Here is a 26,416-nt window from a genome sequence, read left to right on the forward strand (position 1 = left end):
AATGAGACTGAGATCAGAGATGCTAATAGTTCGCCAAGAGCTAGCAGAAGCGCACACACTCCCAGTCTTCATTCTTTTGTTTCGTTTTGTTGTTTTTGACCACCAGGTTTTTTTTGTTTTTTTGGGTTTTTTTTTTTGTTTTGTTTTGTTTTGTTTTTCAAGACAGGGTTTCTCTGTGTAGCTTTGCGCCTTTCCTGGATCTCGCTCTGTAGACCAGGCTGGCCTCAAACTCACAAAGATCCACCTGGCTCTGCCTCCCGAGTGCAGGGATTAAAGGCGTGTGCCACCACTGCCCGGCTTGACCACCAGTTATAATCTTTTCCATACCAAACACATAGGTATTGAGGTTTTGGTGCTGGCCCTTGAACCCAGGACCTTGAGCATGCTAAATATGCACTCTACTACTGAGCCAGGCTTCTGGTCCCTGAGAGATAATTTTGGATAACGTTAACCTGTGTTGTTACTATAGGAACTGTAGCTTGCACTCTAGTGTGGGGCCAGCATCTGACTCATATATTAGAGAGCAAGCAGTGAGTGGCTGCCTCTGAAAGGCTGCTTCCCAAAATGCCCTTTATAGTCACTCAACTGAAAAAGCTTAATTGAAGTTTCAAGTAATTGAGAGGCAGCAGACTGTGGTAGCACATGTGTGTAAGACCAGTATTTGGGAAGTGGAGGAGGCAAGGGGATCAAGTGTTCAGAGTTATCCTCAGGTGCATGTTGAGTTCCAGGCTATGTTAAGATCCTGTTTCAGCTGGGCAGTGATGGTGCATGCCTTTAAACCCAGCACTTGGGAGGCAGAGGCAGGTGGATCTCAGTGAGTTAGAGGCCGGCCAAGCAAGTTCGAGGGCAGTCAGTACTGTAACACAGTGAAACCCTGTCTCCAAAAACAAAAACAAAAACAAAAAAATCCTTTTTCAATGCCAAGTGGTGGTGGCATTTGCCTTTAATTTCAACACTCAGAAGGCAGAAGCAGGTGGATCTCTGTAAGTTGAAGGCTAGCCTGGTCTACAGAATGAGTTGCAGAACAGCCAGAACTACATAGCAAAATCCTATCTTGAAAAACAAAACAAAACAAAAAATAAAAAACAAGTTTGGCAAGAGGGTAGATGCTGATTGGAGCTTCCGGCTCCCCACTGCATGGTCTGCGAAGCCCCATTCCTGTCTCTCTCCAAATCTTGCTCAGAGAGTCTCCAAACAAAGGAAAGGCGCCAAAAGCCCAGTTCCACATTCTTGGCGACCATTGCAACTTTCTTCCCTGATGCCATCAGCCACCATGTCCCCGACTAAGCGCTCTGCTTTTGGCCATACTTAGGTACAAATCCAACTTGTGATAGACATGTCATCACCCTTTGCCTACAATCTATGAAACCTTCCTGTCCTGGCTCGGGTGCCCAACTTCTCTGGCCTCCTTCTCTGAGACCCTCGAATCCACCTGTGAGTTGCTCTGCTCAATAAACCTCTTTTTTGTTTGTTTGTTTTTTGGTTTTTCGAGCAGAGTTTCTCTGTAGCTTTGGTGCCTGTCCTGGATCTCGCTCTGTAGACCAGGTTGGCCTTGAACTCACAGACAGCCACCTGACTCTACCTCTCGGTGCTGGGAATTAAAGGTGTGTATGCTCTTGCCAAGCCCTTAAAATATAATTTAAAAAAAAAAAACCCGCCGGGCGTTGGTGGCGCACGCCTTTAATCCCAGCACTCGGGAGGCAGAGCCAGGCGGATCTCTGTGAGTTCGAGGCCAGCCTGGGCTACCAAGTGAGCTCCAGGAAAGGCGCAAAGCTACACAGAGAAACCCTGTCTCAAAAAAACAAAAAAAAAAAAAAAAAAAAAAAAAAAACCCAAAAGCAAAATTCCCTAATCACCAGCTTTAATTGGAAGTATAGCATTTGGTAACGGGGCAGTGCTGTGGGATGACAGCCTGGGAAGGCGTTTGGATTTCATGTTAAAGGCTGAAATGCTAGTAGGAGAGGCTATGGCCTCTCATTTGCCCTTTGGAGTCAATACTTTGATTTATACCTTTGCCAAGAACAAGGTCCTTCCTCCCTCTCCTCTGTCATTAGTCTCCCATGATTTGATGGGTACCCCAGCTGTCATCTTGGTCTCAGGGAGCAGGCAGGTTGGACAGTATCACTCCAAACATAGCTCAGGAGCCCTAGGGTATGGCTTATGAAGTCTGCACAGGAGTATAAACCCAGACCTTAGATATGAGGCCAGAACCTTCTCTACCAAGCGGCACAGTATATGGTTGGGGCCCAGAAGCTGCCTGGTCATAGAAGGCCACTGCACTGAAGAAAAGAGGTGGCCCCGGGCTTGGAGCAAATAGTATTTGTTCTACTGATTTCTTTGAGCCCTTACAAAGGAATGTGTTTGTATACAGAATCTATATAAGTGATCCTCTTCTATGTCCTTTCACAAGCCCTTAAATATCTCAAAAAGAAAATAGAGCCGAAAGTGGTAGCTCAGGCCTGTAATGCCAGCGGATACAAAGCTGAGGCGGAAGGATCACAAGCTTGAGGCCAGTCTAAGCTATATATTGAGACTATCTCAAAATATCAAAAAGATAATAAGATACAAGAGAAAGAACAGCTGGGCATCGTGACACATGCCCTTAATCCCAACGTGCCTGAGGCAGAGGCAAATGGATCTCTGTGAGTTTGAGGCCAGACTGTTCTACATAATGAGTGTCAGGACAGCCAGGGCCACACAGAGCCTGTCTGAAGACACCCCCGCCCCTCCAGAAAAAGGAAAAATCTAGTGAATGAACAAAAACACTCTATCTCTCAGCCCCAGGATGGACCTGCAACACAAGCAACAGAGGCCGGGGGCATTTCAGACACAAACTCAATCTGGCCAAAGAAGCCAAGAACCAGCAGTGAACCAGGAGGCTGCAGGAGGAAGCTGCGAACGGAGTGCTGGCTTTGTCTCAGGCCATGAACAGACAGGATGCTATGTTTGGAGCAGAGGAGCATCGAAGGCCTAGGGATGCTCAGGAATGAGAAGCTCCAGGACTTTCAAGAGATATGGGTCAATCCTGTTGCCGCTCTCATCCTGGCTGCTTTGAGAAATTTCATCTAGCTGAAAGGCAAAGTGCTCTAATCGGCAGCTTTAGATCAAAGCACTTCAGGGATGACCATGGGGGAGGGATGCTCAGAGAGGGTTTCTGGGTTAGGTGCCGATGGAGAAGCAAGGGGCTCCCATCTCCCTCCCCCTCTTTTCTTTCCATGAGTCAGTCCCAAGTAGCCCCGGCTACAAGCAGCTGAGGATGACCTTGAACTTGCTCCTCCTGCTTCTGTCTTCCAAATGCTGGCATTGCCAGGCTTTCTATCTATTTCTGTGGAGTTCACTTTAGAGAAACTGAGGTCAGTATAGGAGCTGTGCAGCTGTTTGTTTCTGAGAATGTTCCATGTAGCTCAGGCTATTCTTGAACTCATCATCTAGCTGAAGAGGACCTTGAACTCCTGATCTTCCTGTTCCTACTTCCTCAGTTCTTGGATAACAGGTTACCAACACAAGCAGTTCAACCACAGTAGTTTTAACAAAAACTTAAATGTCTATCATTGGCCTCTGACAGCAGACACATGGTTGCAGAGACACACACACAGGCAAAACACCTACACACAGAAAATAAATATGTAATAACATGTGAAGCCCTTCACATTTAACCCATATATCACAGGGCCCTGTTGAGCACTCATGTTGGGAGTAGCCCAAACATCGGGCAGTCCTCCCACTTCCTTGTGGTGATATATTGTGTACCCTAATAAATTATGCCTGAAGATCAGAGAGACAAAGGAACAAGCCATAGCCACCTCTTACCTCTAGGACTCCACAGCCTAAAAAACTTCAGCTGAAAAGGACCTTAGTTCCTGTCTCCTCACACCTTATATTCCTTTCTCCGCCCAGCTATCACTTCCTTCCTAGTGATGGGATTATTGGCGCGCGCGCATGCATGCGTGTGTGTGTGTGTGTGTGTGTGTGTGTGTGTGTGTTTCCCAAATACTGGGATTGAAGGTGTGAGATCTCAAATGTTGGGATTAAAGGTGTGTGACTCCCAAGTATTGGGTATTAAAGGTGTGTGCCACCACTGCCTGACTCTGTTTCTCTCCTAGACTGAGTCAATCTCATGTAGTCCAGGGTGGCTTTGAATTCACAGAGATCCACATGGATCCCTGCCTTCCGAGTGCTAGGATTAAAGGTGTGTACCACTGCCTGGCCTCTATGTTTAATCTAGTGGCTTGTTGTATTCTCTGATCTTCAGGCAAATTTTATTAGGGCACATAATATATCACCACATTTCCCCTTTTTTGTCTAAAATAATAAAAAGTTATAACTAATATAAGAAAAACTATACAATAAGTATATATAATATATAGTCAAGAATTACATTAACAATGTCCAGTCCATAATCATTTGACAGATTCAGAGAAATACTTCATTATTTATCCTATTTTGGTGAGTCTAAAATGTGGAACCTAATTCACTTTCTATCCTAACTTGTATTACCAACCCAAAACTATCTTTTGATGTCTTTCAAACTTACACACCTTACACCTCTTTACTTCCTGTCCACAGTGAAGGCCCATGACAGTCCACATTCCTAACACAGTGGTCTCTAAGTGTGTGAGCCTGGACCAGTACTTAGGAATTCATTAGAAATATAAATTGGAGAAAGAGCCAAGTGGTGGTGGGTGGCGCAAGCCTTTAATCCCAGCACGGGAGGCAGAGGCAGGTGGATCTCTGTGAGTTCCAGGCCAGCCTGGTCTACAGAGTGAGTTCCTGGAAAGGCTCCAAAGCTACACTGAGAAACTCTGTCTTAAAAAGCCAAAAAAATTAAAAATAAATAAATTGGAGAGAGATTGGGCTGGAGAGATGGCTCAGTGGTTAAGAGCACTTGTTGCTTTTACGGAGGACCTGAGTTCAATTTCCAGCATCTTCATGGTGGCGGCTCACAACCAGCTGTAACTCCAGTTTCAGAGGATCTGATGCCCTTTTCTGGCCTCCATGTAAGCACATGATGCACAGCTATATACACACACAACCATGTACACCCACACACCTAGAACAAACAAACAAACAAACAAACAAATAAATAAATACATTTTAAGAAATACTAACTTGCCAGGCAGTGGTAATTCATGCCTTTAGCCCAACACTTGGCCAATCTCTATGAGTTCGAGGCCAGTCTGATCTATAGAGCAAGTTCAGGGACAGCCAGGGAAACAGAGAAACTCTGTCTCAAAAATCAAAAATAAAACCAAAAATTTAGCTCTTAAAGGAATGGAACATGCAAGCATGAGGATCAGGAGTTCAAGGCCAACCTGATCTATATGGCAAGTTCAAGAATAGCCTGGGCTCTATGAGACCTTGCTTCAAAAAAAAAAAAAAAAAAAAAAAAAAAAAAAAAAAAAAGAAAAGAAAAGAAAAGAAAAAGAAAGAAAAAAGAAAAAGAAGCAAACAAACAAACTGTCCTTCAAAACAAAACAAAAACTGCTGCATATGGTGACTCTGGTTGACTCATACCTATAATCCTAGATACTAAGGTAAGTCCTAGAAGTTTGAGGCCAGCCTGGGCTACATAGTGACAACAGAGCCCAAAACTAAAAAGGGGCTGCAAAGGGATCAAGATGGACTCTCCACATTTCTCTGAAGCATGCATGCTCCACTTCCCCGATTCAAGTGGTATCCATGGTTCTGGAGGCTCAGGGTGGGACAGGGGAATAACAGTAAACACAGCTCCTTCAGGTTTTATCTTGGAACAAAGTGGGGGTATAAAGAAATAAACATGAACAGCACACTCATCATGGCTCAGTGTTTTCCTCAAGGCCCAGGCCATGGCCTTTGTTTAAGGTTATATTGTTTACTCCCAAGGGATGGGGGAGTGGGGAATTAGAAGTATTGCTTGGACAGAAGCCCCAGAGGTTTCAACTCAGTTCCTTGGGAGCCTGATTGGGGACACAGAGAGTCCGGAAGTCAGGGATCCTGGCCAGGGAGAAGAAGGGCCTCTGGGGACCCAGGAGGGCGGGACTGTGGTTTCCAGAGGCACAGATGACATAATGTCTGCCTGGCCTGCAGACGCCAGTTCTGCTAGAGCGGCCCTTCCAAGTAGCGGGGCCCTAAGTCTTGTCCCAGGTTTGGCCTGATGCTTAGAAGGTAGGTTTTTATCCCTCCCAAGGCTGCTGGGGAAACTGAACCCATCAGCTGGGACCTCCTGCTTACCCCAGGGCTGCCCAAATCCTGGCCTGCATCGTGTGGGGTCCCCTTCATCATTCAGCACAGGTGGCTTGCCTGGCCCTCCAAGAGGTCCCCACAGCCTGCTTGGTCCACCCCTGTTGTGTGTGTGTTTGTTTTACACTTATTTCCTTTTATTTTGTGTGTGTTATGTGACAAGTGCCTTAGCCCACTAAGCCATCTTGACAGGGTGTGTGTGTGTGTGTTTGTACGTATGTGTGTGCACATGCATGCTTGCAATGCATATGCCATAGAACATGTGTCAGAGGTCAGAGGACAATCTGCCAGAACTGGTTCTGTCTATTGGAAATAAGATGATAGCAAATTCAAGAGACTAATGAAAACAAAGCAGGTTTTTTGTTTTGTTTTGTTTTTGAGACAGGGTTTCCCTGTGGAAACAGTCCTGGAACTCACTCTGTAGACCAGACTGGCCTCAAACTCAGAGATCCACCTGCCTCTGCCTCCAGAGAGTTAGGATTAAATGTGTGTACACTACTGCCCGGCTAACAATCTATTTCTTATATCTCCTTCCATCATGTGGCCCTGGGAATCAAACTTAGGCTGCAGGGCTGGATGGCAAGCCCCTTCACCTGCTGAGCCATCCCACCATCCCGGCCAAAGTGGTCATTGTTGATCCATCAGTGAAGATCTTCCAGGTAAGAAGTGATGCACTCTGGGTAAGGGCAAGGCCAATACCAGAACCCTGACCCCTGGCCATGGTGCTACTTAATAACACTAGTGCCTGTCTTTCATACACTGTCTCATCCTTACAAAACATTTGCATGTTTTCTCCATTCACCTTGTGAGAGGCACGTGTTGGGACCTCTGTTTTTATAGGTGTCTTTGTAGAGCGACTGGGGTTTATAGAGTTTAACCAGCTTGCTCATGGTCACCCAATAAGTGACAAAGCAGGGCTCATGGCCAGATGCTTGGCTCCCAATCTACTTATTTTGTCCTTCATTCTAGATCACATCAGCAGTACCCCAGTGCCTAGAACCCCAGGGAGGGGCTGAGAGCAATCCCGGCAACCCCGGATCTCAGGTGGCGCCTGACAGCAAACTACAGTCTTGGTCTTTCTCCTCCCCTGTCTCTTCCTCCTTCCCTTCTGCCAGCCTGCTCTTCCTCCCCCTTCTCTTCTTCCTCCTTATTTCTCTTTTGTTGGTTTGTTTTGAGACAGGGTCTCTTGTAGTCGGGGTTGGCCTCGAACATATGTATCAGATGATAAGCTTGAGCTCCTGATCTTCTTGCCTCCGCCTCTTGCTCTTCAGCTGAACAGGGTCCTCGCTAATGACTTTTGTATCCCAAACTCAACCTAGGAAAAAGCTGCCTGTGCCCTGAGGTCTGTCGGCAATCTGGAATTATTTTCCATTCCTGTCCACTGTTCTCTTTCCCATTAGTCTTTTAGGTCTCTTTACACATTGTAGGTTAAAAACTCCATAACAAAAAGCCCCAAAACTGATGGATGTGGTGGTAAACACCTTTAATCCCAGCACTCAGGAGGCAGAGGCAGGCGGATCTCTGTGAGTTGGAGGCCAGCCTGGGCTACAGAGGGAGATCCAGGACAGCCAGGGCTGTTACACAGAGAAATCTTGTTTTGAAAAACCAAACTAAACATCAAGCAAGCCCATAACTGCCAGCCATGGGAGTGCATACCTTTGAGTCCAGCTCTCCAGGGATAAAGACAGGCAGATCTCTGTGAGTCCCAGACCAGCCAAGAGAGACCAAGTGACACCCTGTCTCAAAAACAAATGAACAGGGCAGGGCGGTGGTGGCACACGCCTTTAATCCCAGCCTTCAGGAGGCAGAGCTAGGTGGATCTCTGTGAGTTCGAGGCCAGCCTGTTCTACAGAGCGAAATCCAGGAAAGGCGCAAAGCTACACAGAGAAAGCCTGTCTTGAAAAACCAAAAAACAAACAAACAAACAAAAAACCAACAGATGAACAAATAAACCCACAACCCATTAAGCCCCACCTATTCTCCCTCACACAGAATTTGTACAGGACAATGAGAAGGATGATCTTGGTTCCACTTAACAAGGGCACATGGAATTCTGGTGCCTTTCACATGTCTCCTACAGGCTTCACAACCCATCAGTAAAAAAGCCTGGAGTGGGACCCAAGTTCAGGTTAACTCTGGAATATATGATACCCCACCTCCACACAGCCCCTCCTCAGTCTCCCTCCACACCCCATTGTCGGCTGGTTTGGGTGTGTCGTTTTCTGTGTAGGAATGTTTGGCTACATGTATGTGTGTGTACCACATACATGCCTGGTGTTGGAAGTCAGAAGAGGGTGTCCTGGACCTGGAGTCTCTATGGATGTTCGTCAGCTGCCATGTTGGTGCTGAGCATTGAACTTGGGTCCTCTGACACATCTCTTCAGCCTGATTCAAAAGAGGGGTCTTATTATGCAGCTCTGGCTGGCCTAGAATCCCTATGTAGATCAGGATACATATGTGTGTAGCACACGCATGTGAGGTACAGCTGCAGGTGCCTGCACACACTCAGAAGCTAGGAGAGGGTGTCAGAGTTACAGGTGCTCGGGAGAAATGTGAGGATTGTTATGAACGCTGGGACCTCAACTCCAGCCCTCATGATCATAGAGTAAGGTTTCTCCTTCCACCATCTGAGTCCCAGGAACCCAATTCAAACTGTCAGGCTTGATGGCCTAACACTACCCTGTGAGCCATCTCCCCCGGCCCAGCTTCAGTTTTTAATGAAGAAAGCTGCACACACCTATGGACTCAGGTGCGGGCTGGGAAGGTACAAAACCTGCCCGCATGGTGCCAAGTTCTCTGCGGCAGGAGCTTTTCTGCATAAACCAGTTAAACAAACCTCCGGGCACTATTTTTCTTTCTCACCTGGGTGACCTGGCAAGCTAAACAAGCTGCCGTCCCTCTCGGCAGGCTGGGTCCTGGACCTGAGTGCTGAGTGTCTGGGATTCCCCACTGAAATCAGTGTTCATCTCTGGCTAGGTTCTGGGGTGACGTGTGCCTGGAAAAATGCCCGGAGGTGGCTCTTGCCCAGCTCGCTTGGGTAGGGAGGGGAGTGGACTATCTTGATGAAGGAGTCAGATGTGTCTAGCCATAGCCACAAATCTTAATTGTCTTCATTCATCTTCTCTAGCCTACTTGTGACAGTCTGTTTAGGCCAACAGAGAATACTCAGCCCTCCCTGAGGAGAGAGTAGCAGCTAATGGTTGCTGTAGGATAGGGGTCGTTTTCTTCTGTCACCCATGCTTTAGTAAATAAACCCCCACCCAAGCTCCCTGCAAGTGACCTTAATTAAACTCAATAGGTCACCATTAAAAAAAAAAAGCACGAGTAGGGTCCGTAGTCAAAAATAAAACGCTGGGCCGTGGGTGGCGCACGCCTTTAATCCCAGTACTCGGGAGGCAGAGCCAGGCGGATCTCTGTGAGTTCGAGGCCAGCCTGGGTTACCAAGTGAGTCCCAGGAGAGGCGCAAAGCTACACAGAGAAACCCTGTCTCGAAAAAAAACCCAAATAAATAAATAAATAAATAAATAAATAAATAAATAAATAAATAAAACAAGTTGCAGGGGTTGGGGATTTAGCTCAGTAGTAGAGCACTGGGGGGTCCTCAGCTGGGGGGGGAGGGAGACAAAACAAAACAACCCAAGGTGTGGTAGAACTTGCCATCAAAACCAGTGTCTTGAGTAGCTGCATTTCCTCAAAGGACAGAGGTTCTGACTGAGCCTGGCTTCAGGGGTGGGTTAAAGAGGCCCCGGTTACTAATCTAAGATAAAAAACAAACCAAGAGAGTGGATGTAGTGCCTCACACAACATTAAAGAGGCTGAGGCAGGAGGATTATAATACGGCCTCTCTGGGCTACACAATGAGACCTTGTCTTAAAAAAAAAAAAAAAAAAAAAAAAAACAAACACCAGGCCCAGCGGCAGTGGCGCATGCCTTTATTCCCAGCACTTGGGAGGTAGAGCCAGGCAGATCTCTGTGAGTTCAAGGCCAGCCTGGTCTACAGAGCGAGAGAGCCAGGACAGACACCAAAACTACACAGAGAAACCCTGTCTCAAACAAAAACAAAGAACAAAAACCAAAAACCCCAGCTGGGTGGTGGTGGTGGCCTCGGAGGCACAGGCCTTTAATCCTAGCACTCCAGAGACAGAGGCAGGTTGATCTCTGTGAATTTGAGCCCAGTCTGGCTTACATAGTGACTTCCAGGCTAGTCAGGGCTAAATAGTGAGACCCTGTCTCAAAACAAACAAACAAAACCCCAACTAAACAAAGAGAAAACAAAACTAAACACAAACCCTAAAACCAAAACCCCAGCCAGATATAGTGGCATACACCTGTAATCTTGAGAGGCAGAAGAAACAGCATTGCTTCAATCTCTAGGCAAGTCAGGGCTATACAGAGAGACACTGTTTCAAAAGGCCAGAAAAACAAACAAACAAACAAATGGGAGAACTGAGGCTATAGCTCAGTGAAAAGGCTGTCTGATCTCGGCATCCTGAAAACAACAAAACCCAAGTCAACAGATAAAAAACAGGGCCAGTGGGATGGCTCTGTGGATCAAGGTGCTTGCTGCCAAGGATGATAACCAGAGTTCAGTTCCTGGGAACCACTCTGGAAAGCTAGAACAGACTCCTGCACATTGTTCTGCGCCCACATGCATACCACTGCATACAGCCGCTCACACTTAAACACTCACACAGGCACATACATAAAAAAAGGAATTAAAAAGAAGCCCACTGGGCAGTGGTGGCGCACGCCTTTAATCCCAGCACTGTGGAGGCAGAGAAATCTCTGAGTTCGAGGCCAGCAGAATGAGTCTACAGAGTGAGTTCCAGAACAACCAGGGCTACATAAACCCTGTCTCAGAGAGAGAGAGGAGCAGAGGATGCAGGAGAAGGAGAGGAAGAGGGAGTTGGAGAGGGAAAAAATAGGGAGGGAGATAAGAGAGAGATAAGGTAGGGAGTGAGGGAGGAACGGAGGAACTAAAAAAGAAAAGACAGCTCAGTGGGAAAACGCAATTGCCGCCAAGCCTGATGACCTGCATTTGGTCCCCAGGACTCACAAGACTGATAGAAAAAACCAACTCTTTTTTTTTTTTCTGGAGCTGAGGACGGAACCCAGGGCCTTGTGCTTGCTAGGCAAGGACTCTTATCACTGAGCTAAATCCCCAACCCGAGAACCAACTCTTGCAAGTCCTTTGACTTCACACGTGTCATGGCATACACGCCCCCACCACAATAAATAATGTAATAAGAATTTTAAAAAGAGAACAACAACAAAGAACAACACAGATACAAAAAGGAAGGATCAGCCATGTGTTGTCCGAGGCTGTAATGTCTGAATTGTTGACTAAGACAGGGGGATCCCCTTTCCAGGAGGCTCACCCATTACTTCCTCCCCACAGAGACACCTCCACACAGCTGCTGAAGTATCCTGACGACACAATGACCGACTTCCTCAAGAGCGCCATCACAACCAGCAAGAAACCAGACGGAAGCTGTCAATCTTTTCACAGCCAAACCTGTTCACTCTGTCACAGTCTGTATTACAAGTCTGGCTCAGATCCAGGAGAGGAAAAAACTAGTTTCTGCCTTAAAGAGCAGAACTTGGCCAGGCGGTGGTGGTGCACGCCTTTAATTCCCAGCACTTGGGAGGCAGAGCCAGGAGGATCTCTGTGAGTTTGAGGCCAGCCTGGTCTATAGAGCGAGATCCAGGACAGGCACCAAAACTACACAGAGAAACCCTGTCTCAAAAAAACAAAACAAAACAAACAAAAAAGCAGAACTTGCCAAAGAATTTGTAAAAGAATTTTTTTGAATGTGTGTGGGTGTTTTGCCTGCCTGTTGTCTGTGTACCGTGTATGTGCCTGGTGCCCTTAGAGGTCAGAAGAGGGCATCCGATCCCCTGGATCTAGAGTTACAGACAGTTGTGAGTAGCCTTGTAGGTGCTGGGATTGAACCTGGGTCCTTGGGATGAGCAGCCAGTGATCTTAAGCACTGAGCCATCTTTCCACTGCTTCAGGTCTGATTTTATTTATTTTTTATTTATTTTTTTTTAAATATTTTATTTATTTATGATATATACAGCATGTTTGCCTGCAGGCCAGAAGAGGGTGCCAGATCTCATTACAGATGGTTGTGAGCCACCATGTAGTTGCTGGGAATTGAACTCAGGACCTCTGGAAGAGCAGTCAGTGCTCTTAACCTCTGAGCTATCTCTCCAGCCCCCAGGTCTGATTTTAAATAGCATCATTCTCACAGCTAGATCCCATGTAGGCTTGGGAACAGACTATGGTGATATTTTATTTGTACTAAAATGTTATTTGTATGTTAATAAATAAAGTTGCCCGGGGGTCAGAGCTATTAGCAAGCCATAGGAAAGCTAGGCGGTGGTGGCACACGCCTTTAATCCCAGCACTTGGTAGGCAGAGCTAGGTAGGTCTCTGTGTGTTCAGGGATACAGCTAGCATTGGATACACACACCTTTAATCTCAATACCAACCATAGAAGACCTGGAGGTCTGTACAGACAGGCAGTGACGAGGTGGTCCTGTGGTTGGGTTTACAACCAATGAGAAGGCAGAACCGAAAGTCTTTATAAAGACTTTAATACAGGAAGTAGCTCTCTTTCGGAGAGGTAGGACCACCGCAGGAGGAAGGGTAAGGTTTTACCCCTTAACTCTGACCTCTTGGCTTTCTTCTTTGCATTGGTCTGTGTTTTTTATTTAATAAGACGGTTGGTTACATCTACAATAGACAACAAAGTCAAACATTTAATATTTTTTTTTTGTTTTGATTTTTCGAGATAGGGTTTCTCTGTGTAGTTTTAGTGCCTGTCCTGGATCTCACTCTGTAGACCAGGCTGGCTTCGAACTCACAGAGATCCGCCTGGCTCTGCCTCCCCGGTGCTGGGATTAAAGGCGTGTGGTGCCGCCGCCACCAGCCGCCGCCGCCGCCGCCGCCACCACCACCGCCAGACAAAATGAAATAATTTTTTTAAGTCCATACATTCCAGAGGATCTGACACCTTCTGACCTCGGAGGGCACCAGGCATACACGGGGTACACATACATAATGCAGGCAAAACATTCCTACACATAAAATAAAAATTTTGAAATATTTAATAAAAACAAATAAAATGAGGCCTGAGAAAACTCTGTTACTAGATACCTTGGTGAAAAATTGCTTGGCTCTGACTTTGTGATCTTGGAGAAGCTGAATAACCTCTCTGAGCCCCTGGTTTCTTATCTGTCAGAGGAGGAATAAATATGACCTGGGGAGGATGAAAGTGCTGATGTGTGTATAATTTGGAGTCCTTCCTTGAGCTCAGGCAGAGTTCAGATAATGGGGCCTTTCTGTCTGGCCCTTCTTGTGAGAGTCGGCAGGAGGACCAGAAGGGAGGAGCTGCAGCTTCCGGATAAAGGAAGGCAGTGATTATTCTGGGGTCCTTTCAGAAAAGGTCTCTGGGGAGGCGGTGAGCAGAGAAACGGTTCAGCAGGTAAAGGTGCTTGCTGTCCAACCTAAGTCCAATCCCTGGGGACTCCCCCCTTAAATAAATATAAGCTCCTTGGAAGGGGGAAGGTAGGCTACAAGACAGGATCGGAATGCCCTAGACCATGTGCTTTCCAAGCTCAAGTTCTTTGTGTGGGCCCCACCCAGTCTCATTGTCTTCCGGCCTGGCCTAGAACTCAGCAATCCTAGGTCTCAGACTCCCAAGTACTGGAGTTGTAGCAGTTAGCCACAAAATCTGGCTAGCTCCAGTTCTTCTTCATTGCCACAACCTGGGGAGGGCCAAAAGTGCTACCTCTTTCACACACTCATCCCCTGAGGCTCTGAGACTCTGCCCTGCTCTTTCAAGCCCTTGCTAGGAATTGGACTGGACATTACAATGGTCCTTAATGGGAGAGGAGGAGGGAAGACAGGTGGTTGACAGTTAGGTGTGGTGATGTGTACCTGTGATCCAGCACTTGAAGGCAAAATTACTATCACAGGTTCAAGGTCGGCTTGGCTGCACAGAGGATTCTAGAGACTTTGTTTCAAAAACTGAAAAACAGGTACTGAAGAAGTAGGTCAGCTGGTAGTAGAGTGCTTGCCTGGCATGCACAAGGCCCTGTGTTCAAACCCCAGCACTTCCTAAAAACAAATTCCATAAGGCCAGCCAACGATGGCACACGCTTTTAATCCCAGCACTAGGGAGGCAGAGGCAGCGGATCTCTATGAGTTTGAGGCCAGCCTGGTCTACAGAGCGAGATCCAGGACAGCCAGAGATGTTATATAGAGAAACCCTGACTTGAAAAACAAAAACAAAACAAAACCTAGACACGGTGGCACACACCTGTAATCCCAGCACTCAGGAGATGCATATGAGAAGATCAGAAGTTTAAGGCTGCATAGCAAGTTCTAGGCCAGCCTCTGCTCTATAACAGAAAGAGAAAAGACAGAGACGGACAGACTGTGAGATTTCAGGAAGTGTTTGCAAGAAGATGGAATGAGAGAGTTGGAGAGATGGCTTAACAGTAAGAACATTTGCTCATCTTCTATTGGAGCCAGCTTCGGTACTCTAACCCATATGATGGCTCACAACCATCCATAACTCCAGTTCCATGGGATCCGACACCCTCTTCTATCCTCCATGGGCGCCAGGCACAACCATGGTACACAGACATACAAGCAGACAAAACAATCATACAAACCAGGAGTGGTGGCACATGCCTTTAATCCCAGAATTGAGGAAGCAGAGGCGGGTGGATGTCTGTGAGCTGGTTTACAAATCGAGTTCTAAGACAGCCAGGACAGTTACGCAGAGACCAAAACAACAACAACAACAAAAACTTATACACATAAAATTATTATTTTTTTTTTTGGAGACAGGTTTTCAGTCTGGCTGTCCTGGAATTCACTATGTAAACCAGGCTGGCCTTGAACTCACATATATCCACCTGCCTCTGCCTCCTGAGCACTGGAATTAAAGGCCTGTGTTACTCTGCCTGGCTTTAATTTTTTTTAATTAAAAAAAAAGATGGGATGATGAAGGAAGCCTGGAGAATGATCAGGCCAATACACCCTTGATTACTCTTGAGGATCCTGGGGTGCAGCCACAGAAGGTGGGGAGAAAGCTGGGTGTAGCTAGGGAAGGGCCCAAGAACAGGCCCTGAAACCTGGCTTCCAGACTCCCTGAGGGCTCCTTCTGTAGTTGCATCCCTGTGTGGTGGCTGATGGCCAGAGGGACAATCCAAGGCCAGCCTAGAGTGACAAAAAAGAACAGGATGTATTGGGAGGGGGACTGAGATTAGAAAATATGGATTTATCTTGCTGATTTGCCTCTGGGAAGATCACATTGTGAACACTTTTCTCTCATAAAACTTGCCCTTTGTGGTCAGCTAGTTAATAAAACTGGACTTGGGAGTGGTGGGGCACACTGCGGGCCCAGCTTCTTAGGAGCTGGAGCAAGAGAGACATTTGAGCCAGGAGTTCAGTCACTTGGACAATATAGCAAGACTTAATCTCAATTAAAAAAAATTATGTGGGCATGGTGGCACATGAATCCTAGCACAGGCAGGCGGATCCCTGAGAGTTCCAGGACAGCAAGACTATAGAGAGACCTTGTCTCAAAAACAAACAAAACCTCTGTCTGCTGTGACAACCATGCTCCCGATATCTGGCTCTCTCTGTCTCCTTCCTCTTCTCTGATTTAAGTTGGAAGAATCTTTTCTCTTTGCCTCCCCATGGTTATCTGTCTCCCCTTGGTTATAACTGACTGAATCACACCCAGCTATACACCTGACTTTTTTCTATTTTCCTTTTTTTGGTGTGTGTGTGTGTGTGTGTGTGTGTGTGTGTGTGTGTGTGTGTAAACACTACTGTCCTTCACCTCCTCAGACTAGGATTTTAATCCCACTCAAACCACCAAACCTAGCTGTGGATCTCTGTGAGTTCGAGGCCAGCCTGGTCTACAGAGCAAGAGCCAGGACATTAATTAATAAAGCATCTTGGAGACCCATAACACAGCTCAATGAGTGAAGGTGCTTGCTGCCAGTTCTAACACCCTGAGTTCAGTCTCTTGGACCCACATGGTGAGAAAACCAACCAAGCTGTAAGCTGTCCACTGACCTCCACACCTTCACAGTGTGTCCAAGTACACACACACACACACACACACACACACACACAAATAAATCACTACTTTAAACATTTTAAAATAAGCATCTTTATACTACCATAAAGAAATGTGGTGGCCTATGAGAGTCTCGAAGGAGTGAGTGCTGGCAGAGCGATGCTAAGAAGGAATCAATTTCCTGCTCTACACAACATCCCCTCAGGAGAAAGCTTCAGACTGTATAAAACACACCCACACTAGAGTGCAGAACAGATGGTGTGCGATGTTTCAGGCACCTCAGACAGACTATAAATGAAACAGAAACATTAACGGCTTTGAAAGTGTAAATATAAAACTCTCAGCTACTCCAGTCATCTTACGAATAATGTGTCAAGGCTCCCATCTCCGCCTCACCACCCCCAACCCTCCAGCAATGGTTCAGTGGGTAAAAGGCAGGTCTGAGGATCAGAGTTCAATCCCCAGAACCAGGGCTTTCCAGGCCCATGATGGAGAAAACAGGCCTCATAAAGTTGTCCTCTGATCTCTCTCTCTCACACACACAACACACCATAGTACACCCGCACTCACACAGTAATAATAAATAAAAATACAATTAATAATAATAAAACAGTGGAAGGTTGTCTGTGGTTAAGAACCTGTTCTTCCTCTTGATGGGTGTGTAAGGTTTTGTTGTTACTTTAATCAAGGACTGAATTCTTCTCCTCTCTTAGACACCAGAAAAGTACCTGAAAAACAGTCAGTAATTACGATTAGTTATTCTTTAAGAATATTTTTAGCCGGGCGGTGGTGGCACTCGCCTTTAATCCCAGCACTTGGGAGGCAGAGGCAGGTGGGTCTCTGTGAGTTTGAGGCCAGCCTGGGCTACAGAGTGAGATCCAGGAAAGGCTCAAAGCTACGCAGAGAAAACCTGTCTTGAAAAACCAAAACAAAGTCAGGTTCTGGGTGATGACTTTCCTTGCTGAGTCTGGATGTGCTGACATCAGAGCCACACTCTTTTCTTGAGTTCCAGCTACCTCAGCTTTGTCTTGGACATCAAGTCACTGCGCTGATACAGAGAGGGAAGTGCTCGGCTGACAGTGCTGTGGGACTCAGATAGAAATCCCTAACGGTGGATTGATGTAAAATAAAGCAGACATACAACTGAAAAAAAAAATCATTTTGTTGTTTGTTTGTTGAGACAGGGTCTTGCTATGTAGCCTTGGCTGGCCTGGAGCTTTGATACCTGGGTTAAAAGGTCTGTACCACCAACCCTGGCAAGGTATCTTGATCATAGCTACTTCCAGCTCCCCTCCTCCTCCAAACAGGCTCCTCTCACTTTCATGTCCTCTTTTTTTTTTTTTAAACAACCCACTGAGCGCATTAGTGCTCTCTGCATACACATAGGTGCAGGGCCACACATGAACAGGAATGTTAAAAAAAAAAAAAACAGTAGCCACATCCCCAAAGAAAAATGGCTCAGCTTCCTCTAGCAGCCATCAACTGCCAGCCAACAGCTCCCCAGCTAGGAGGTCAATCTTCAGAACCCACATTTTTTTTTTTTTTTTTTTCGAGACAGGGTTTCTCTGTGTAGCTTTGGGCCTTTCCTGGAACTCACTCAGTAGTCCACGCTGGCCTCAAACTCACAGAGATCTGCTTGGTTCTGCCTCCCGAGTGCTGGGATTAAAGGCGTGCGCCACCACCGCCTGGTTTCTGGCTGTTCTTGAAGTCACTCTGCAGACCTCAGAGATCTACCTGCCTCTGCCTCCTGAGTGCTGGGATTCAAGGCATGGGTGCTACCTCCCTATTTATTTTTTGAGACAGGAGCTCTTTGTGTCGCTTTGGCTAGCCTGGGAGTTGCTATGTAGACCAGACAAGACTGGCCTCTAACTAAGGAGTCTGTCCAGGACAGCCAAGGCTACACAAAGAAACTCTGTCTTGAAAACACAAAATAAATAAATAAGTAAATAAATGCCACCAAAATTACATTTTATTTATTTATTTAGTTGCATGTGTGTGGGTCATAAGACAACTTTCAGAACTCAGTTCTCACCTTCGTGTGTGTGTGTGTGTGTGTGTGTGTGTGTCTGTCTGTCTGTCTGTGTGTCTGTGTGTGTGTGTGTGTGTGTGTGTGTGTGTGTGTGTGTGTATGTATGTATGTGTTGGGGGGTGGTGTTGATCAAACTCAGGTCATCAGACTTGGCAATACACCCCTTCAGGCCATCTTGCCAGCCTGATTTTTTTTCTTTTCCCCTCTCCCCCAATACAGGGTTTCTCAGCGTAACAGCCCTGGCTGACCTGGAACTCACTTTGTAGACCAGGCTGGCTTCTACCTCCTGAGTGCTAGGATTCTGATTTTTATTTGTTTATTTGATGAACATTTTAGCTTACTTCTGTACTCTCAGTTCTTGGGAGGTGGAAGCTGGAGAATCCCAGGAGTTCAAGGCCAGCAGCAGCTACATCTTAAGTTTAAGGTCAGCCTGGGTTACATGAGACAGGGTTTCAAAAAAACGAAAGAAAGGACAAAATGCTTTTTTGTTTTCTTTCGTTTTGCTGTTTTTTGAGACAGGGTTTGTCTGGGTAGCCATGGGTGTCCTGGAACTCTCTTTGACACTACAGCGGTCAGTGGACAGAATGGTTTTAATAGGCCATTTACAAGTGGATGTCAAAATCACAGTCTGGTCATTTGAAGATTTACTTATTTTTTTAAATAATTTATTTTTACTTAATGTGTATTGGTGTTTTTTTTTCTGCATGCATGTCTGTGTGAGGGTGTCAGATCTCCTGGAACCAGAGTTACAGACAGTTATAAGCTGCCATATGGGTTCTGGGAATTGAACCTGGTCCCCTGGAAGAACAGCTAGTACTCTTAACCACTGAGCAATCCAGTCCCATACTATATGCATGAGCATCTGCCTAGATGTGTGTCTGTGCACCATGTGCATGCCTGGTGCCCAGAAAGGCCAGAAGAGGGTTGTATCCGTATGCTGGGACCTGAACCTGGCTCCTCTATTGGAGCAGTCAATGCTCTTAACCACTGATCTGACTCCAGCCCAACCTGACCATTTTGATGCTCAGTCCATGCTTCTAAGATGATGCTGGATCCTTACAATGCACCATCTGCCAAAAGTCAAGAGATAGTCGAACTGATCCCTGATCCCTGGCTGTGGCTAAAAGTTAAACAACACCATGTCTCAAAAACAAAACAAAGGCTGGTGAGGGCTTAGTGGGTAAAAGTGCTTGTCGCATAGCCCTGACGATCTGAGATGGATGCCCAGAACCCATGTGAAGGTAGAAGGAAAGAAATGATTCCACAAAGTTGTCCTCTGATTGCCCACATGCATGCTGTGGCCTTTTCATACACCCATATATCTTACATACATAAACAACAATAATAAATAAAATTTAAAAACAAAACAAAGGCTGGGAGATAACTTCAATAGATAAAGTGCTTATTGTGCAAAATGAAGACACATTAAAAAAAATCAGGGAGGGTTAGGGGCTGGAATGATGGTTGGGGAGAAGGTTCATTTGTTAACATGCTTGCTGAGCAAGCATGGAGACCTTCCGTAGACTCCCCAGCACCTGAGTAAAAACCATAGCCCTGTGTAGCGCTTAGCGATAATTCCAGCTTTGGGGAGATGAGATAAACAGACTTCAGGAGACTGCTAACAAGCCAGCCTTACTGGAAACAGTAAGCTTTGGGTTCAGTGAGAGACCATGTCTCAAAGAGTTAAGGCAAGATAGAGAATAATAGAGGATGCTCATGTGCAGTGTAATCACCTGTTCACACACATGTGCACATACATATACAACATATACATACATCCATATATATACACACAATATATATATATATATATATACATACATAATACACACATGTTAAAATAAGAAAAAGTCAGGCAAGGTGACACATACTTGCAAGTCAGCTCTGGGGAGGCTTAGACAGGCAAAGCCCTGAACTATGTATGGACAGGCAGCTGAATCGAATTTCGATGGAAGACTCCTGATGTTGACCTCTGATCTTCATATGCACATGTATACTTATGTATGAACACCCCACATACAGGAACACTTACACATCCGTACACACATACATACACACTAAATAAAACCAAAACACAACAACCCTCCCGCCCCGCAAAAAACCCTGAAAAATGTCACTGTCACTATCATAGAAGATAAACACATGCACACATGAGAGAAGGCTAAGAAATGTTCCTCAGCTGCTGAACCTAAAGAGACAGGGCAGGGGCTGGAGAGATGGCTCAGTGTTTAAGAGCACTTGCTGTTCTGCCAAAGGACCTGAGTTCAATTCCCAGCACCCACACGGCAGCTCACAATTGTCTGTAACTGCAGTTCTCTCTTCTGGCCTCAACAGGTATCAGGCATGTATGTGGTACACAGATACACATGCAGGTAAGACATATCTATATATGCAGGCACACATATAAAATAAAAATAAAAAATATTTTTAAATGAGACAAAACTATCTGGAGGAGAAGAAATGCAATTATATTATTGCATTAACTGAAAAATTAGAATATAAATGACTGATTAGATAGAACTTTTTTTCTAATTCTGTAGTCTAGATTGATTTGGAATTCAACATTGAGAAGGCTGGCCTCAAACTTTCAGTGATGTTCCTGGTTCTGCCCATGAGTGCTAGGATTATAGGCATATACCAGTATATCAAACTGTGATTTAGCTCTGGTTAGATAGAACTCTGTTTCTTTCTCTCTTTCTCTCTCTCTTTCTTTCTTTCTTTCTCTTTCTTTCTTTCTTTCTTTCTTTCTTTCTTTCTTTCTTTCTTTCTTTCTTTCTTTCTTTCTTTCTTTCTTTCTTTCCTTCCTTCCTTCCTTCCTTCCTTCCTTCCTTCCTTCTTTCTTTCTTTCTTTCTTCTTTCTTTCTTTCTTTGTTTATTTCTGAGACAAGGTTTCAACTATGCAGTCTTGGCTGGCCTGTGACTCTATATAAACCATTCTGGCCTCAGACACCCACCTGCTTCTCCCTCCCTAGGGCTGGGATTAAAGCTGTACACCAGGCTGGAGAGTTAAGAGCACTGGCTGCTCTTCTAAAGGACCTGGGTTCAATTCCTAGTAAGTCCATGGCAGCTAACAACTGTCTGTAACTCCAGTTCCAGGGGATCCAACACACAGACAAATGTGCACATAAAATAAAATAAAAAGAGAGAGACCAGAAAAGGAAAAAAAAAAAAGGTGTGTACCATCACACCTAGATAGATAGGATCTTGATTTAGAATCAATTTTAAATTTCATGGGGTTGATATCTGTAGTGTTATTAAGAAATATACCTTGGAATATTTAGGGGCAAAACGCCTGAAATATGCGAACTATCATTAAAATAATAACTCCAGCACTTGGGAGGCAGAGGCAGATCTCTGTTGAGTTCAAGGCCAGCCTGGTCTATTAGAGCTAGTTCCAGGACAGTCAAAGCTATGTAAAAAAAAAAAAACCAAAAACCTGTCTTGAAAAACCAGAAAAAGGCCGGGCAATGGTGGCACATGCCTTTAATCCCAGCACTTGGGAGGCAGAGCCAGGCGGATCTCTGTTAGTTCGAGGCCAGCCTGGACTACCAAGTGAGTCCCAGAAAAGGGGCAAAGCTACATAGAGAAACCCTGTTTTGAAAAAACAACAACAACAACAACAAAAAAAAAAAAGAAAGAAAGAAAAACTAGAAAAATAAATATATAAATTAGTTTGTGTATAGAATATATACACATGTCTGTGCAGCACATGATTAAGCAAATGGACACAATGTTTAAAATAGCTGAAGCTTGGTAAAGAATACATGGGAGTCTTCTATGCAATTTTTATTCTTGCAATCTTTCAAATAAATTTGAAAATTATTTCCAAATATAACATTTTAAAAGTGCTCTTCTGCTAAGTTCCCTGAATTCTTATTGAGTCAGTATGGATTGTGGCTGCAGGAATTGAATGAATATGTGTAGCTCTCTTCTAAATATATGTTTGTTTGAGCTGCCAAATGCTGATTCCAAGTTAAGTGAAAAGTGCCAAGTCGCCAAGGAAAGCAGCATCTTTGAAAAGTTTCCCTTCGATTTTCATCTAACATCTTCTCTATAGAGCTGGCAGCTCTCCTCAGCAGCTTACTGAATTGGCAAGAGTTGCTTTTTGGCTTCCAAGTGACTCACACAAGGTCTGAACAAAGGCTCTGAAGTTGGGGCGATGTTAGTCACCTCATCTAGGGGAAAGGAGCGATCATAGCAGAGATCACAAAGTGGCAAACCAAGAGCTGCCAGCCCACAGACATATTTAGCTATACAGTGTTCTTGGTTTTTTGTTTTGTTTTGGGACACAAGCTCACTGTGGAGCCCCTGCTGGCCTGGAATTTTTTGTTTTATTTATTTATTTATTTTTCCAAGACAGGGTTTTGCTATATAGTTTTGGTGCCTGTCCTGGACTAGCTCTGTAGACCAGCCTGGTCTTGAACTCACAGAGATCCACCTGCCTCTGCCTCCTGAGTGCTGGGATTACAGGCGTGCACCACCACCGCCAGGCTGTCATAGGTTTTTTATTGCTGTGATGAGACACCATGACCACAGCAACTTCCTTGTTTTTGTTTTTTGTTTGTTTGTTTTTTGAGACAGGGTTTCTCTGTGTAGCTTTGCGCCTTTCCTGGAACTCATTCTATAGTCCAGGCTTGCCTCGAACTCTCAGAGATCCGCCTGCCTCTGCCTCCTGAGTGTTGGGATCAAATGCGTGTGCCACCACAACCTGGCATCAAGGCAACTCTTATAAAGAAAATATTCATTTAAAACAACATCAACAATAAAAATATGTTATATCCACAAAAAAATAATAAAAAAAGAAAATATTTATAATTGAAGGTGGCTCACTTAGTTTCAGAAGTTCAGTCCATTATGATCATGAAGGGCAGCATGGCAGCCTGCAGGCAGAAGCGGTGCCAGGTACAGCTTGACCAGAAGTCAGCAGGAACTTGACTGAACTGTCACACTGAGGGAAGCTTGACAGAGAGACCTCAAAACCCGCCCCACAGCAACACACTTCCTCCCACAAGGCCACACCTCCTAATGGTGCCTGGGCCTTTGGGCCATTTTCTTACAAACCACAATGGACCAGGCTGGTCTCAAACTCACAGACAGATCTGCCTGCGTCTGCCTCCTGAGTGCTGGAATTATAAGCATGGGTGCTACTATCATTCAGCCCATTTTTTCCTCAATTAATTGTTATTTACACTAGGTCATTTCATGGGAAAAATTGACTGTTCCCTGACGATGCTGTATCCATACTTAGGGACTGGCAGCAACGGGGAGGAGCTGGGGTTTGTACGCCTCTGCTCTGCAGAGCCCCCTTTGCCATTTTCTATCATGACCAGCAGTCTTGCTTACTTTCCGTTTCTTCTCCGTCTCCAGACTAGAAAAGGATCAAAAAGAGTCTTCTAGTTCCTGCTATCTCTGCTATGTATACACTCATATACCCCAAATTTGGAGTGAAACCCAGCACTTCCTGCATGATGACAGGCAGTACTCGGCCTGTGAACTATATACCCCAGCCTCATGACTCATTTCTTTTGTGGCTGCAGATGGTGAACAAGAAAGAGGTTAGATGGAGCTCAGAGTGAGATGTAGAAGCAACCGGGGTGCGAATTATCATCCTGTATCAGTATCAAGGATACTGATTGAAGAGGGGCTGGATTCTAGCTTAGGAGGCCAATAGACACAGTGGCCATCTGGAGGGTTTGACATTACGAGTCAGAATTGAAAAGAAACCAGGATATTTTATTGGGGTTCAGAATGGAACACAGAAGAACTGGAGAGCAGCCAGGTGTCTCTGCTAGGCATGCCAAAGACCTTAGGGCATCACTTGAGCAGTCCTGGAGTCGCAGCTCAGTGGCTATGTTCTGCAGCCAGGAAGTAGATCCTGGAAGGAAAAAGAGAGACAAACAAAATAACAACAAAAAAACTAGCCAGGTTGGGGCTGGAGAGATGGCTCAGGGGTTAAGAACATTGGCTGCTCTTCCAGAGAACCCAGGTTCAATTCCCAGCACCCACGTGACAGCTCACAACTTTCTGTAACTTCAGTTCTAGGGGATCTGACACCCTCACACGACCATACATGCAGTCAAACACCAGTCAATGCTCATAAAATTAAAAACAACACACAAGCCAGGTGTGGTGGCGCACACCTTTAATCCCAGCACTTGTGGGTAGAAGCAGGAGGATCTTAGTGAGTTTGAGGCCAGCCTGGTCCACAAAACAAGTTTCAGGACAGCCAGAGTTGTTACACAGAGAAAACCTGTCTCCAAAAACCAAAAATCAAAAAACAACCAAACAACCAAACAACCAGATAAAAAACTAGCCAGGTATGGTGGCACATGCCTGTAATCCCAGAACCTGAGCACTTTAGGAGTGTCAGACAGGAGGATACTGAGTTTGCGGCCAGTCTAGGCTCTGGGGAGACAGGAAGGTCAGGAAGTCAGGGTTGGCTGAACTTGGTGGCGCACTCCTTTAATCTCAATGCTCGAGAGGCAGATGCAGGTAGATCTCTGGGTTTGAAACTGGCCTGGTTGCCCGGTGGTGGTGGCGCATGCCTTTAATCCCAGCACTCAGGAGGCAGAGCCAGGTGGATCTCTGTGAGTTCAAGGTCAGCCTGGGCTACAAAGCGAGTTCCTTTCTAAAAACATCATTCAATCTTAGAATGCCATCATTGGGAGGATCAGTTGAGGGTCTATAAGGAGAAATCACACAGCATGTTCAGGAGCAGTACTGGATGAGGTGAGCATTACCTTAAAAGTAGAAAACAACCTTCTCTGCCTTCGGACCACTCTAGGAGAAGATAAATAAAAGGAAGACAGAATCAGGCCCTGACTCAGGTGACTTGATATTAAGGGAATGCCCCAAAGGTATGTGCTCCCCAATAGCTACTGAGAGGATGCAGGCTCCTAACGTCAAGGCAACAAGGATACATCAGCCAGCCTTGAGAGAGGTGTCTTTATTTCAAGTGAAAGGAAGTCCCAGTGCACTGAGCGATGAGACCACAGAAAGCAAGAAGTAGAAAAGTCATTGCCGTCTGTTCTACTTCCCCTGATAGACATGAGGAACCTGAGGCCCAGGGATGGGAAATAGCTTCCCCAAGGCTACACAGTCTGTTCCTGGTGCAGGTCAATCTGTAATGGGGTTCTTTATCTTACAGTCCAGGGCTGGGATTGTAGTTGCTACAGATGACTATTGGCAGTTTGTACCAACAGAGCTTGGGCTAGGGCTAACCACAAAGAAGGATCTGCTGACTTGGATTTTTTTTTTTTTTTTTTTTGAGAGCTGTTTCTTTTTTTTCTTCTAGTGTTCTGACATACAATCTCATGTAGCCAAGGCTGGCCTGAAACTCCTAATCCTGCTCCAGCCTCCTGAGTGCTGAGATTACAAGTGTGTATTACTAAAGCTAGCTGCTGCTGCAATTTCTGGGGCAGGCATATCTGACAGGCCCTCGAGGAAGGAAGAAGGAAGAACTAAGAATGACTTCTAGGGGCTGGAAGATGACTAGAGATGGCTTAGTCGTTCAAAGTACTTGTTGCTCTTCCAGAGGACCCAGGTTCGATTTTCAGTACCCCCATGGTGGCTCACAACTGTTTGTAACTCCACTTCCAGGGGATCCAACAACCTTCTCTGGCCTTCCTAATGCACGTGATGCACAGACATACATGCAGGTAAAACACCCACACATGTTAAAAAAATAATAATAAAATAAAGATAAAAAAAGAATGATTTCTGGGCTGGGCATGGTGGCACACATTTTTTGAAACAGGGTTTCTCTGTGTAGCCCTGCTGTCCTGGAACTCACTCCATAGACCAGGCTGGCCTTGAACTCAAGAGATTCACCTGCTTCTGCCTTGAAAGTGCTGGGATTAAAGGCATGTGCCAACCCTGCCGCCCCCCCTCCCCCCAAGGTGGCACACACTTTTAATCCCAGCATTTAGGATACAGAGGTAGGCTGATCTCTGTGAATCTGACAGCAGCCTGGTCTAAATAGGGAATCTAGTCCAGAGCTACATATATGGTAAGATCCTGTCTTACAAAAAAGAAAAGATTTCCTGGGCTCAACCCTAGGCAC

General features: G+C 45.6%; 1 long non-coding RNA gene across 1 annotated transcript; it reads left to right on the plus strand.

Annotated features, from left to right (window-relative positions):
- The first annotated feature begins 6,060 nt into the window (after nucleotides 1-6,060).
- On the plus strand, nucleotides 6,061-14,411 carry LOC143274341 (uncharacterized). The gene is made up of 3 exons (XR_013052950.1): nucleotides 6,061-6,144; nucleotides 6,783-6,878; nucleotides 11,618-14,411. It is a non-coding gene; the product is annotated as an uncharacterized LOC143274341 (long non-coding RNA).
- Nucleotides 14,412-26,416: the final 12,005 nt, after the last annotated feature.

This window comes from Peromyscus maniculatus, chromosome 7, assembly GCF_049852395.1.
Source record: "Peromyscus maniculatus bairdii isolate BWxNUB_F1_BW_parent chromosome 7, HU_Pman_BW_mat_3.1, whole genome shotgun sequence".
In the NCBI taxonomy this organism is placed as follows: Eukaryota; Metazoa; Chordata; class Mammalia; order Rodentia; family Cricetidae; genus Peromyscus; species Peromyscus maniculatus.